Raw genomic sequence first — 14462 nt, forward strand, 5'->3', positions numbered from 1 at the left:
TGCATTCCCAGAATGCTATCTGTTACCTCTTCCCAACCCCCAGTCATGCACCTCATGATTCAGCACTCTGGAAGGGGCAAGAAAACAACAGGCTTTTTGGGCAGCATCCCACACAGTTGGAGAAACCACATGCTCACTCACATGCTCTCACTTGCCCCTGCAGGAGAAATCATGGGCCAGGAAGATCTCTCTTGGCCCTAAATTGTGCAATCTTGGGGGAGGCGTGATGTTGGTAAAGGGAAATTATTCCCTTTACTTTGTCCAATGCATCCAAACTCATACCTTTTTTTTTTTTTTTTGCTCCAGTATTGTGCTAGTACTTCTCTACTAGAAACCTGGGTATCTACAAAGGCTCTTTTGTTCAGGAGTGATAGATTAAAATAGTATTTTCCAGGTGCCCCTGGGCTGTAGCCAAGAGGGTATGGAGTCAGTTAACAGATGACAGCAAAGTCCAGAGCTGGGACTGAGGTCTCTCTGCCTATTACCCTTTGCACAGGTGGGTGAGACTCTTGCTGGGTCCCTTGATGTATGGTGCTGGATCCCACAGCTCCCACAAGGACACTTTTGTCTGTGAATGAAGCCAAGTTGTTGAAGGGGGATATGACGAGGCACATCTTATTCAACCATAATGCAGGTGGAACTCCTCACTGAAATATATTCAAGTCAGATAGAGTAACTCAACCTGAGCTTCCTTTCCTTTGCTTTTATTTTTCCATTGGTCTTGAGACCTCAACCAGAAGGCCATCTGGAGTCTTCCTCACTAAGGGAAGAAGTTCTAGAGAGAGAGAGAAGCTTCCCTGAGACAGATTCTCACATGGAATAATGATTAAGTTCTTTGCCCCTCCTAATAGCATCCCATTCTCTATAAAACCACCCACACTTTCTTGACCCAGGTCAGAGTTTCTTCCCACACTGGAAAAAGACCAGAACAAGTCAGGGAACTGTTACCTTTGCTCTTCACCTAGAGGAGTTCTCAGACTTCGCCTTACGTCATTATTACTTGGAAAACGATTAAAAATCCCCATGCCCAGGACTTAAAAGGATTCAGTAAAGTAGTATTTCTGGGCATCGGTATTATTAAAAGATCACCATGTTATTCAAATTTGCTGTCAAATTGAGAGTAAGTACACTTGCCCTACTTAGTAAAAAACAATGTGCACGTGAGTCACCTGAAAATATTGTTAAAATGCAATTTCTGTTTCAGGAGGCCTGAGTTACGCCTAAGAGTCTGAAATCTGAACACAATTCTGGGACACAGACTACACTGAGACTACTAAGGTCCTCTTTTACACTCAAGTAACTAAAACTTGGTGACAAAAAAAAATGAAAAAGAAAAACAAAAAACCTTACAAGAGATGACTGGAAGTGAAAATATCTGTACAATATAACACATTGGGAGGATCTCATTATCATGAAGAAATAACCAAATATCATTTCCAGTTATTTTGAATGACCAAATTTATAAGATGAAGACTATCCTCCATTATGGTTTTTAGTAGAACTCTCTCTCAGAGACAAAAATTCTAGTTTCAAGAAAGGCTCAGCTTAAAAAATGCAGACCTTTTCATCCCCGTAGGTGTCTATTTTATCCAGTTTCCCAAATTCCAGTCACTTGCACACTGAATACAAATAAATGTTAATTAATTAATGGCTTCCTACTGACATTATAGCTTAATATTTTCCCATGTGTTGACTCAGTTTCTTATTGATTTTATTAATATTTTCCTCTCAGTTTTATTGAGATATAATTGACATACAGTACTGTAAAAATGGGAGGTGTGCAGCATAATGACTTGTATATTGTAAAAGGATTAGCAAACAATTTAAATTTTTTCTAATTTACTAAATACTTCATACGACAGTTTGGTAACCTCCATTTCAAACATAAGTTAAATTTACATAATTCATAACAGTACATGAAATGTGCTGTGAAACTCCCAATAGTATTTGGTGTTCTGAAATTTGTACATAAACCACATCTGGGGAAGTGTGAACTCATGAGACAAATTTTGCTCTTTTCTTCTTTCTTTTGCTCCAGCAGCCACCTCCAAGACATGTTAGCCTGGACGCTGAGCCTTCCATGCCTTGGGGAGGGGTGTGTCACTCTCCTCAGAGCAGGAGACCACAAGGTCCTCATGGAGACCATGGACTGGGACATGGGTTAGAGTCACCCAGATTCCTCTAAGATGTGACACCTGACTTGCAGGAGAAGGCTTCTCAGGAGGATGAAATGAAAGTTGTTCTGAACCTGGAGTCCTCCCCCCATTCCTTGTTTCATCATGAAGACAATTCTGAGGGGTTGGTCCTGAACATACATAGATGGTGGGTGTTGGGGAGAGTGCAGGTCTGGCTTGGGCTCAGGTGAGGTGAGTTGGGTAGAGGCTGAGGGCCAATGCTTAGCATCGGGGCAGGTGTTCTTATGGTCATTTGGTGCACCTGTGTGTATCCAAGTCCAATTGTACTGGGAAGAGGATGAAGACTATGGACACTTCCAGAGATCAGGTCTCTGAGTATCCTCAGAAGATAAAAACGACCTGAGTCTTACTTTTTTGGTGGGAGGGAGTAGGGTGGAGGGGAGGTTCTAGCAACACTGAATGGAGACCCGGGCAGATCTCTTGCATGGTACCTGAGTTTGGAGTCCTGGTCACATTTATGTTTGACAGGCTCTGGTCTGGGCATTGAGTCTACTTTAGGACACTTGAGTTTTGCCCTGTGGTTGATGACATGGTCCAGACCAAATGTCTTGGGGGAAAGCTGGGGAATATCACCGGAGAAGATCCCAGGCCTGTTGTCTGCCAGCTTGGCAATGATGTTTGAGCACTGACCAGTGTGCTTGGGTGCAGGTTGTGAGGGAATAATGATATCCTCATCCTGTCCTTTATCTGGTCCACAAGTTGAGAGCAAAGAGCTCAGTACGGAGCTCTTGATGTAAGGCTGTGCAAGGCAGATGGCCCTCATATCAGGTGTCTTGAGTGGTGGATGACCTGTGAAATCAAGTCCCTTGACAAGTTTTTTAGTGACTGTGTGGACAGTAATTGGCTTGGAAGGATGCTGTGGGAGAAGACACCACAAATATAAAGTATGTTTGAATTGCCTCTCAATCAAGAGAAGAAATAGAAGCAACCACAGAAAACTATTTGGAACCTATGAAATTAAATTTCACTGGAAAAGAAATAAAAACGATCATTTTACATGTGAAGAGGCACACCACCTCGATGATGATCAGGGGAAAATACATTACAGTTCCAATGTAATAGTTTTTTTCCCCATTATACTGGAAACTTAAGGTGCCTTTGTAGCATCTCTTGTCTACATCAGTGGAAAAAAGCCCTTTGATATACTCTTGCGAGGAGGATACATGACCAATGTCCTTTTTAAAGCAGTTTGTCCCCTCTTTTGCTTCTTCAGATTCTGGGCTTTAGAGGTGCTGTGGTGTGGATGTTTGTGTGATGACCTGGATATTTGCTGTGTCCTTGGGCCTCTGATCGGTCTCCTTCAGGCATTGATCATTTGATTTCCTGAAGTAGAAGAAAAAAGGCAAAAAAATCATACAGACATTGAATCAAGACAGCAGAATAGAAGGATGTGGAGTTCACCCCCTCCCGAAAATACATCAAAAATACATCTACATGTGGAACAATCCTCACAGAATACCTACTGAATGCTAGCAGAAGATCTCAGACACCCAGAAGTGCAAGAAAGATATCCATGTAATGAGGTAGGATGAAAGAAAAAAAAAAAAGAAGAAGAGGAAGAAAACAGGACAGGACCTGCACCCCTGGGAGGAAGCTGTCAAAGAGGAAAGGTTCCCTTACCCTGGGAGGCCCCTTCACCGGTGGGGAGAGCAGCTGGGACAGAAAGGGAGCTTCAGAGGCTTGGAGGAGAGCGTAGCAGCCAGTTTGCAGCAGACAAAACAGAGACCTGCACAGAGGATCTGTGCTACCTCGTGCAGTCCTCAGCCCAAGACGTGTGCCTGCTGGTATGTGCGGGGGCTGAAACTCGAGGTTCAAATGACAGACCAGGAAGAGGACTGGGGTTGGTTGCACGGAGACAGCCTGAAGGGGCTGGAGTGTGGTATGGGCCCAATGGGGGGTGTGCACAGAAGAAGTCCAGGCTGACCATAGAAATGAAGCACCAATGTTGAGGGGCTTGTGAAGGGAGGGGCAGGGCTGCCATAGCAGCCTCTTTCTTGGTACCACCTCTACAAGCTCTGAGAGTGCAGAGTGCCAGCAGGTTGCCCACGTGTGGAGGCGGGACTGAAATCAGAGCTGATCCCCAGGGACCTCATGACATAGGAAGCAGGGCTGAAACCTGAGCCCTCTCCCTTTGGCTGTGTGATCCAAGGATTTATGCCACCACCACCACTGGCTTTGTAAACTCAGTGCCTGTGGGACATCCGAGTGGACAATGGATGCTCCCATGGCTGGGATGGGTCCAGCCTTAGCAGCTGTGTGCTTTGTGAGTGTGGGCACATGGCAGCTGGGCTGGGCTGGAGTCTAGGCTGCTTCCATACCTCCCACGGTGGGTCCATGTGTATGACTACTGTGGTCCTGGTACCTGACTTCAGTGGATCAGTACTTACAGATCTGTGCTGGTGGCTTTGAGAGCACTGTACCTGAGGGACACCAGGGCTGATTGCCTTCATTCCCACAGTTGAGGCGGGGCCGAGGGCAGTGCCAACAACAGTGTACTTTGTGAGCCCGCACAACGGGTGACAAGTGACACCACAGAGCACACTCCCTTGTGGACAGCTCTCCTAGAGGAATGCTCAGTGTCTCCCTTCCCATTGGGAAGGCTCCAATCCAGCCTACCTGACACCACAGCATAGAAACAGAACTGGGGGCTTCTACTGCAACAACTAGGGAGCAGACCCTGCCCCCAAGAGGGCTGTGACAACCACAGAGCAAAGAGGAGGCCCTGCTCAACATCTAGTGCAGGCTCTAGTCACCACATACTCAAACTCTTCCAAAAGATTGAAGAGGAGGGAACACTCCCAAAGACATTCTATGAAGCCACCACCACCCTGATACCAAAACCAGACAAAGACACTACCAAAAAAGAAAATTGCAGGCCAATACCTTTGATGAATATAGATGCAAAAAATCTCAACAAAATGTTGGCAAACTGAATCCAACAACACACAAAAAAAGATCATACACCATGACCATGTTGGATTTATCCCAGGGTCACAAGGATATTTCAACATACTCAAATCAATCAATGTGATACACCACATCAACAACAAAAAAGACAAAAATATTATGATCATCTCAATAGATGCAGAAAAAGCATTTGATAAAATTCAACATCCATTCATGATAAAAACTCTTATGAAAGTGGGTATAGAGGGAACATATCTCAACATAGTAAAAGCTATTATTTATGACAAACCCACAGCCAATATGATACTTAATGGTGAAAAGCACTTAGCCTTCTCGCTAAAATCTGGAATAAGACAAGGATGCCCACTCTGACCACTTCTATTCCACATAATATTGGAAGTCTAGCCAGAGCAATCGGACAGGAAAAAGAAATAAAATATATCCAAATTAGAAGGGAAGAGGTAAAACTGTCATTATATGCAGATGACATGATACTATATATAGAAAACCCTAAAGACTCCACAAACAGACTATTAGAACTGATAAACAGATTCAACAAGGTAGCAGAATACAAGATTAACATACAGAAATCAGTTGCATGTCTTTACACTAATGATGAAATATCAGAAAGGGAATGTAAAAAAAAAAAATCCCTTTTAAAATTGCATCCAAAAAAACAAAATACTTAGGAATAAGCCTGACCAAGGTGGTGAAAAACTTATATGCTGAGAACTATAAAAAATTAGTAAAGGAAAGTGAAGATGATTCAAAGAAATAGAAAGATATCCCATGCTCTTGGATTGGAATAATTAATATGGTTAAAATGACCATAATACCCAAAGCAATCTACAGATTTAATGCCATCCTTATCAAATTACCCATGACATTTTTCACAGAAATAGAACAAATAATCCTAAGATTTATATGGAACCATAAATGACCCAGAATTGCCAAAGCAATCCTGAGGAAAAAGAACAAAGCAGCAGGCATAACCCTTCCAAACTTCAAACAATACTACAAAGCTACAGTAATCAAAACAGTGTGGTATTCATATGACCCAGCAATCCCACTACTGGGCATATACCCAGAGAAAGCCATAGTTCAAAAAGACACATGCACCCCAATGTTCACAGCAGCACTATCTACAATAGCCAGGACATGGAAGCAACGTAAATGCCCATCAACAGACAAATGGATAAAGAAGATGTGGTACATATACACAATGGAATATTACTCAGCCATAAAAAGGGATGAAATTGGGTCATTTGTAGAGACGTGGATGGACCTAGAAAGTGTCATACAGAGTGAAGTAAGTCAGAAACAGAAAAACAAACATTGTATATTAACATATATATGTGGAATCTAGAAGAATGTTATAGATGATCTTATTTACAAAGCAGAATAGAGACACAGATGTAAAGAACAAATGTATGGACACCAAGGGGGGAAGAGGGGGTGGGATGAATTGGGAGACTGGGATTGATACATACTCTAATATGTATAAAATAGATAACTAATGAGAACCTGCTGTATAGCACAAGGAACTCTACTCAATGCACTGTGTGGCCTAAATGGGAAGGAAATCCAAAAAAGAGGGGATATATGTATACATATAGCTGATTCATTTTGCTGTACAGTAGAAACTAACACAACATTGTAAAGCAACTATACTCCAATAAAAATTAATTTTAAAAAACACAGCATGGTATTGGCACAAAAACAGACTTATGGATTGATGAAACAGAATAGAGAGCCCAGAAATAAACTCACACACCTTCGGTCAATTAATCTTCAACAAAGGAGGCAAGAATATACAATGGAGAAAAGACAGCCTCTTCAGTAAGTGGTGCTGAGAGAGTTGGACAGCCACAGGTAAATCATTAAAGTTACAACACACCCTCTCACCATACACAAAAATAAACTCAAAATGACTTAAAGACTTAAATATGACACACGACGCCATAAAACTTGTAGAAGAGAACATAGGCAAAACATTCTCTGACATAAATCATACCAATGTTTTCTTAGGTCAGTCCCCCAAGGCAATAGAAATAAAAGCAAAACTAAACAAATGGGACCTATTCAAACTTATAAGCTTTTGCACAGCAAAGGAAACCGTAAACAAAATGAAAAGACAACCTACGGAATGCGAGAAACTATTTGCAAATGATGCAACTGATAGGGGCTTAATTTCCAAAATATACAATCAGCTCATACAATTCAATCACAAGAAAAACAACCCAATCAAAATATGGGCAGAAGAGCTAAAGAGACATTTCTCCAAGGAAGACATACAGATAGACAATAGGTACATAAAAAGATGCTCACCATCGCTAATTATTAGAGAAATGCAAATCAAAACTTCAATGAGGTATCCCCTTAAACCAATCAGAATGGCCATCATTAAGAAGTCTACAAATAATAAATGCTGGCGAGGGTGTGGCAAAAAGGGAACCCTCCTACGCTGTTGGTGGGAATGTGTGCCGCCACTATGGAGAACAGTATAGAGGTTTCTCCGTAAAAAAAAAATAAAAATAGAATTGCCATATGATCCAGCAATCCCACTCCTGAGCATATACCCAGACAAAACTATAATTCAAAAAGATGGATCTCTTGGGGGGAGGGCTAGAGAGTCTTGTGGGACAGTCCTTCACCCCATCATTAATGCCTGCAACGTTTGCTCCTTCAGCTACTACTGCTTTGGTCAGCAGTGGTCTAAATGACCAATTTGAACTCTCCATGGGGATAGGCATGGCGCCAGGTTGGTATGTGGCTCCTAAAGCTGTCTGGCTGTCTGCAGTAAAGACTAAAGGCTTGGAGATTTCGGGTACATTTACTCACCACCAAGGGCACATCTATATGGCAATGAACTTCACGAGCAGAGCTCTGCAGCACATGACTTTGCAATTCAGTTGAACAAGAATAGCTTTCGTGTCATCCCCAGCACTCCTCTGGCCATCCATACACCACTTATGCCGAACCAGAGCACTGATGTCTCCCTGCCTCTCCACACCTTGGGCCCAGTCATGAAGACAGAACCTCTGAACAAGCTGCAGGTGGCTGTGAAAAACAATAGTGATGTCTTCTACTTCAGCCGCCTCATTCCACTCAATGTGCTTTTTTGTAGAAGATGGCAGAATGAAGCACCAGGTTTTCCTTGCAACATGGAAGGCTATTCCCAATGAAAATGAACTTCAGTTTCAGATTAAGGAAAGTCATTTAAACGCTGACACTGTTTCCAGCAAGTTGCAAAACAGCCACGTCGATACTATTGCCAGGAGGAATGTGGAAGGGCAGGACATTCTGTACCCATCCCTGAAGCTCACTTATGACATTTGGATTTTGGCCCAGCTCCAAAGCCAACCAGGAAACCTCAATTACACACTATCGCTGAAGTGTAGAGCTCCTGAAGTCCCCCAGTACATCTATCAGGTCTACAACAGTGTTTTGAAAAACTAGTAGACTGGTCCGGTGCCCTCTGGCGACCCTAGGATCGGTGCAAGCCAAGAACTCTTAACTGGAAGAAATTGTATTGCCATGTAGAATCTGAACCCAAATACACTGAGGCCAACCCGCAAGGTAGTGACGAAGTCTAACCTGTGCTAATGTTGGGGCACAACCTGTTGGATAGTTTTAGCTTCCCGTGAACATTTGTAACCACAGCTTCAATCACTTCCCACCTCTTGCCACCTGCTGCTGTCCTTACTTGCGGGCTTCTCCATCCTGTGCCAGTGGCAGGTATTTTTGACTGTAGGGTGATATTTTGTAATCAAGAGCTTGTTCCAAAAGCAGAAGACAAAAAATATTAAAGCAAGGAAAAGTGTCACTAAAAAAAAATCGGGTTATGTGTTGTGTTTTTTCTACCCAGTTATTTGAGCATATTATATATTTTATACATTAGATATGTTTTTCAAATATTCCCATTTTGTAGGTACGCTCTTACTCTCTGTAAATTGTTTCCTTTGATGTTCACACCTTTATAGTTTAATGCAATCGATTTTTCAATTCTGTTTGCTTTTGCTACCTGTGCCTTTGGGGTCATATTCAAAAATACATTGCTCATACCACTGTCAAGAAGTTTTGGGATTTCCCTGGCGGTCCAGTGGTTAAGACTTTGCCTTCCAATGCAGGGGGTGCGGGTTTGATCCCTGATTGGGGAGCTAAGATCCCACATGCCTCGTGGTCAAAAAACCAAAACATAACACAGAAGCAGTATTGTAACAAATTCAACAAAGACTTTAAAAAATGGTCCACATCAAAAAAAATTTTTTTTTAAAAAGAAGTTTTTTCCCTCCTATATCTTCTTCTAGTAATTGTACAGTTTTGGATCTTATATTTAATTCTCTAAACCACTTTGAATTAATTTTTGTATATAATGTGAGATACGGGTCTAATGTCTTCCTTATGCTTGTGAATATTCAGTTTTCTACTAATTTACTGAAGAGAGGATCCTTTCCTCATTGTATATTCCCGGAACTTTTGTCAAAGATCAATTGATTGTAAATATATGGATTTATTTCTGAGGTCTATATTTCGTTCTGTTTTTCTAAATGTCTGTTTTTATATTATTACCCTACTGCTTTGATTACTATGCATTTGTACTATAGTTTGAAATTATGAAGCCTGATGCCTTCAGCTTTGTTCTTTGTGCTCAAGATTGCTTTGAGGGGCTTCCCTGGTGGTGCAGTGGTTGAGAATCTGCCTGCCAATGCAGGGGACACGGGTTTGAGCCCTGGTCCAGGAAGATCCCACATGCCGCGGAGCAACTAGGCCCGTGAGCCACAACTACTGAGCCTGCGCGTCTGGAGCCTGTGCTCCGCAACAAGAGAGGCCGCGATTGTGAGAGGCCCGTGCACCGCGATGAAGAGTGGCCCCCACTTGCCGCAACTAGAGAAAGCCCTCGCACAGAAACGAAGACCCAACACAGCCATAAATAAATAAATAAATAAAAATAAAAAATAAAAAAACCATTTCGAATTTCATTTAAAAAAAAAAAAGATTGCTCTGAATATTTTGAGTCTTTTATATGGTTCCATACGAATTTTAGGATTTCTTTTTCTATTTTCTGGGGAAAATGCCTTTGGCATTTTGAGACGGATTGCTTTAAATCTGTAGATTGCTTTGGGTAGTATGGACATTTTAACAATATTAATTTATTCAATCCTATAACATGGGCGATCTTTCCATTTATTTGTGTATTTTTCAAATTCTTTCATCAATATTTCATAGTTTTCAGTGTATGGCTCTTTCACATTCTTGGTTAACTGCATTCCTAAGTATTTTATTCTTTTCGGTGCTATTGTAAATGGGACTTTTTAAACCTTTTCCAATAGTTTCTGTTGTTAGTGTATAGAATACCAAATGATTTTTGTATGTTGATTTTGTATCCTGCAACTTATTCTATTTATTTACTGGTTCAAACAGTTTTTTGGAGGTGGCACGTTTAGGGTTTTGTAGATATAAAAACATGTTATCTGTGAACAGAAAAAATTTAGCTTTACCTTTATGATTTGGATTTATTTTATTTATTTTTCTTGCCTACTTGCTCTGGTTAGGAATTCCAGTACTATGTTTTTCTTTTTCTTTTCTTTCTTTCTTTTTGGCTGCGTTGGGTCTTCATTGCTGTGTGCGGGCTTTCTCTAGTTGTGGCGAGCAGGGCCTACTCTTTGTTTCAGTGGGCAGGCTTTTCCTTGCAGTGGCTTCTCTTATTGTGGAGCATGGGCTCCATGTGCACGGGCTTCAGTAGTTGTGGCTCGTGGGCTCAGTAGTTGTGGCTCTTGGGCTGTAGAGCACAGGCTCAATAGTTGTGGCACACGGGCTTAGTTGCTCCACGGCATGTGGGATCTTCCCGGACCAGGGCTCAAACCCGTGTCCCCTGCCTTGGCAGGCGGATTCTTAACCACTGCGCCACCAGGGAAGTTCCCAATACTATGTTGAATAGAAGAGGCAAGTATAGGTAACCTTGTCTTGGTCCGAAACTTAGAAGAAACGCTTTCGGGATTCATAATTCAACATACTGTTAGCATTGTGCTTGTCATATGACTTTTAATTGTTGAGGTAATTCCTTCTGCAACTATCAATCATTTCTTGACAGTCTTTATCATGAAAGGAAGTTGGATTTTATCAAATAATTTTTCTGTATCTATTAATATGATCATGTTTTCCCTTTATTCTCTTAATGTGATGTATCACATTTATTGATTTGCATACGTTCACCCATCCTTGCATCCGGGCATAAATCCCATTTCATCATGGTGAATGATTGTTTTAATGTGCTATCGAATTTAGTTTGCCAGTATTTTGAGTATATTTCATCTATGCTTTTCAGGGATATTGATCTGTACTTTTCTCCTAGAGCCCTTGTCTGGTTTTGATATTGGGGTAATGCCTCATAAGATGGTTTGAAAGTGTTCCCTCCTCTTTAAATTTTTGGAAGTATTTGAGAATTCTTGGCTTTAATTTCTCTTTAAATATTTGGTATAACTCACCAATAAAACCATCTGGTCCTGGGATTTTATTTATTGAGAGGTTTTTCAATAGTATTTCATTGTCTTTACTCATTACTGGTCTGTTCAGGTGTTCTATTTCTTAACTATTTAATCTTAGTAGGTTGTTTTTTTCTAGGAGTTTGTCCATTTTTTTCTAGGTAATCCAAGTTGTTTGCATATGATTGTTAACAGTTAGTAGTCTCTTATTGTCCTTTGTATTCCTGTAGCATTATTGTATTGCCTATATATATGTGTGTGTATAGATATACACATATATATATTCTATCTTTTTCTTAGTTATTCTAGCTAACAGTTTGTCAATTTTCTTCTTTTCCAAAAAAACTTCTCAATATTATTTATCTTTCTACTATTCTTGTAGTCTCGATTACTTTTCTTAAAATTTTTATTGGAGTATAGTTTATTTATTTATTTTTGGCTGAGTTGGGTCTTCGTTGCTGTGCACGGGCTTTCCCTAATTGCGGCAATTGGGGACTACTCTTTGTTGCGGTGCGCAGGCTTCTCATTGTGGTGGCTTCTCTTGTTGCGGAGCACGGGCTCTAGGTGCACGGGCTTCAGTAGTTGTGGCTCGTGGGCTGTAGAGCGCAGGCTCAGTAGTTGTGGTACACAGGCTTAGTTGCTTGTGGCATGTGGCATCTTCCCAGACCAGGGATCGAACCCACGTCTCCCACGTTGGCAAGCAGGTTGTTAACCACTGCGCCACCAGGGAAGTCCCTGGAATAGAGTTGATTTACAATGTTGTGTTAGTATCAGGTGTAAGTTGAATCAGTTATACATATACATATAGCCACTCCTTTTTAGATTCTTTTCCCATATAGGTCATTACAGAGTATTGAGTAGAATTCCCTGTGCCATACAGTAGGTCCTTCTATTACTTTTATAACTTCTCTAATCATTATTTATTTCATTCTGCCAACATTGAGCTTAGTTTGTTCTTTTTCTAGTTCCTTTAGTTGTAAAGTTAGGTTCTTTCATTGTTTTTGGGTTTTTTTCAGAGACAAAATATTTTATTACTTACAGCACAGCAAGCATGGGCATAATAATGTATTGGTTCTCTCTCCCCCACCCAGTTCCCACTGGGATGACACAGAGGGATCCAGTTGGGTGATATGTATGTACTCGGTTGTGTAACACTGAGGAACGCTGAGTCTGAGGACTCCACGGCTTTTAAAATTAGAGGTTAGCAAGCTTCCTGTTTGCCTGAGGGAGAGACATTACCTCACTCCTCAAGGCTGTTCGTTACAAACACACTCCCGAGAAATGGCTCAGGCGAAATGCTGTCAGGACATGCATTCTTTTTCTTCCTTCTTTGTTTTTTTTTAATTGAAGAATAGTTGACATACAATATTATGTTAGTTTCAGATATACAACATAATGATTCAGCATTTAAGTATATTACAAAATGATCACCTTGATGAGTCTAGTAAACATCTGTCCCCATCCACAGTTATTGCAATCATGAACCATACTCTTTATTCTGTATATTAAATTCTTGTCCATTTTTATCATATAACTGGAATTTTGTGCTTCTTATACCCCTTCACCTGTCTTGTCCAGCACCCACTCAGCTCCCCATTTGCAACCACCAATTTGGTCACTGTGTCTGTAAGACTTGTTTTGTTGTGTTTGTTTTGTTTTTAGATTACACACATAAGTGAGATCATGAGGTATTTGTCTTTTTCTATGTGACTTACTTCACTTAGCATAATGCTCTCTAGGTCTAACTATATTGTCAAAAATGGTAAGATTTCATCTTTTTATGGCTAATATATATAACTATATATGTACACACATATCTATACATATATATGTATCTATGTGTATATGTATATATGTATATGTATCTGTATGTATATATGTATATGTACCTATGTGTATATGTATGTGTATCTATGTGTATATATGTATATGTATCTATGTGTATTATGTATATGTATCTATGTATATGTATCTATTTATGTGTATGTATATATGTGTATATGTACATGTGTTTCTGTGTATGTGTGTATATGTGTATATACATATGTACATATGTATATTTGTGCATATATGTATATGTTTATGTGAGTGTCTGTATATCTATCTATCTATATCACTTTTTTGTCCATTTATCTATCATTGAACATTTAGGTTGCTACCATATATTGGCTATCGTAAGTTATGTTTCAATGAACATAAGAGTGCATATATCTCTTTAAATTAGTTTTTTGCTCTGTTTTGTTTTCTTTGGATAAATAACCAAAAGTGGAATTGCTAAACCATATGATAGTTTTATTTTTTTATGTTTTCAGAACCCTCCGTAGTGTTTTCAGTAGTGGCTGCACCGATTTACATTCTTCACAACAGTGCAGGTGAGTTCTCTTTTATCCACATTCTCAGCTACACTTCTTAATTGCTGTCATTTTGATGCTAGCCGTTCTGACAACTGTAAGGTGATATCTTTTTGTGGTTTTGATTTACGTTTCCTGATGATTAGTGATGTTTCCATGTGCCTTTTGGCCATCTGTATTTTTTTTTTTTTCCTTTGGCAAAAGGTGTATTCAGCTCCTCTACCCAATTATTTTTATTTTAATTTTATTTATTTTGAAAAATTATAGCTTATTTACACTATTATATTAGTTTCAGGTGTATAGCATAGTGATCCAGTATTTTTTACAGATTATACTTGATTAAAAGTTATTACAAGATAATGGCTATAATTCTCTGTCTTATATAATATATCTTTGTTGCTTATCTATTTTATACATAGTAGTTTGTACCTCTTAATCCTATACCCCTAATTTTCCCCTCCCCACTTAGCTGTCCCCACTGGTAACCACTAGTTTGTTTATACATCCGTGAGTTTGTTTCTGTT

The sequence above is a fragment of the Balaenoptera borealis genome, assembly GCF_965194805.1.
Source record: "Balaenoptera borealis genome assembly, chromosome: 4".
In the NCBI taxonomy this organism is placed as follows: Eukaryota; Metazoa; Chordata; class Mammalia; order Artiodactyla; family Balaenopteridae; genus Balaenoptera; species Balaenoptera borealis.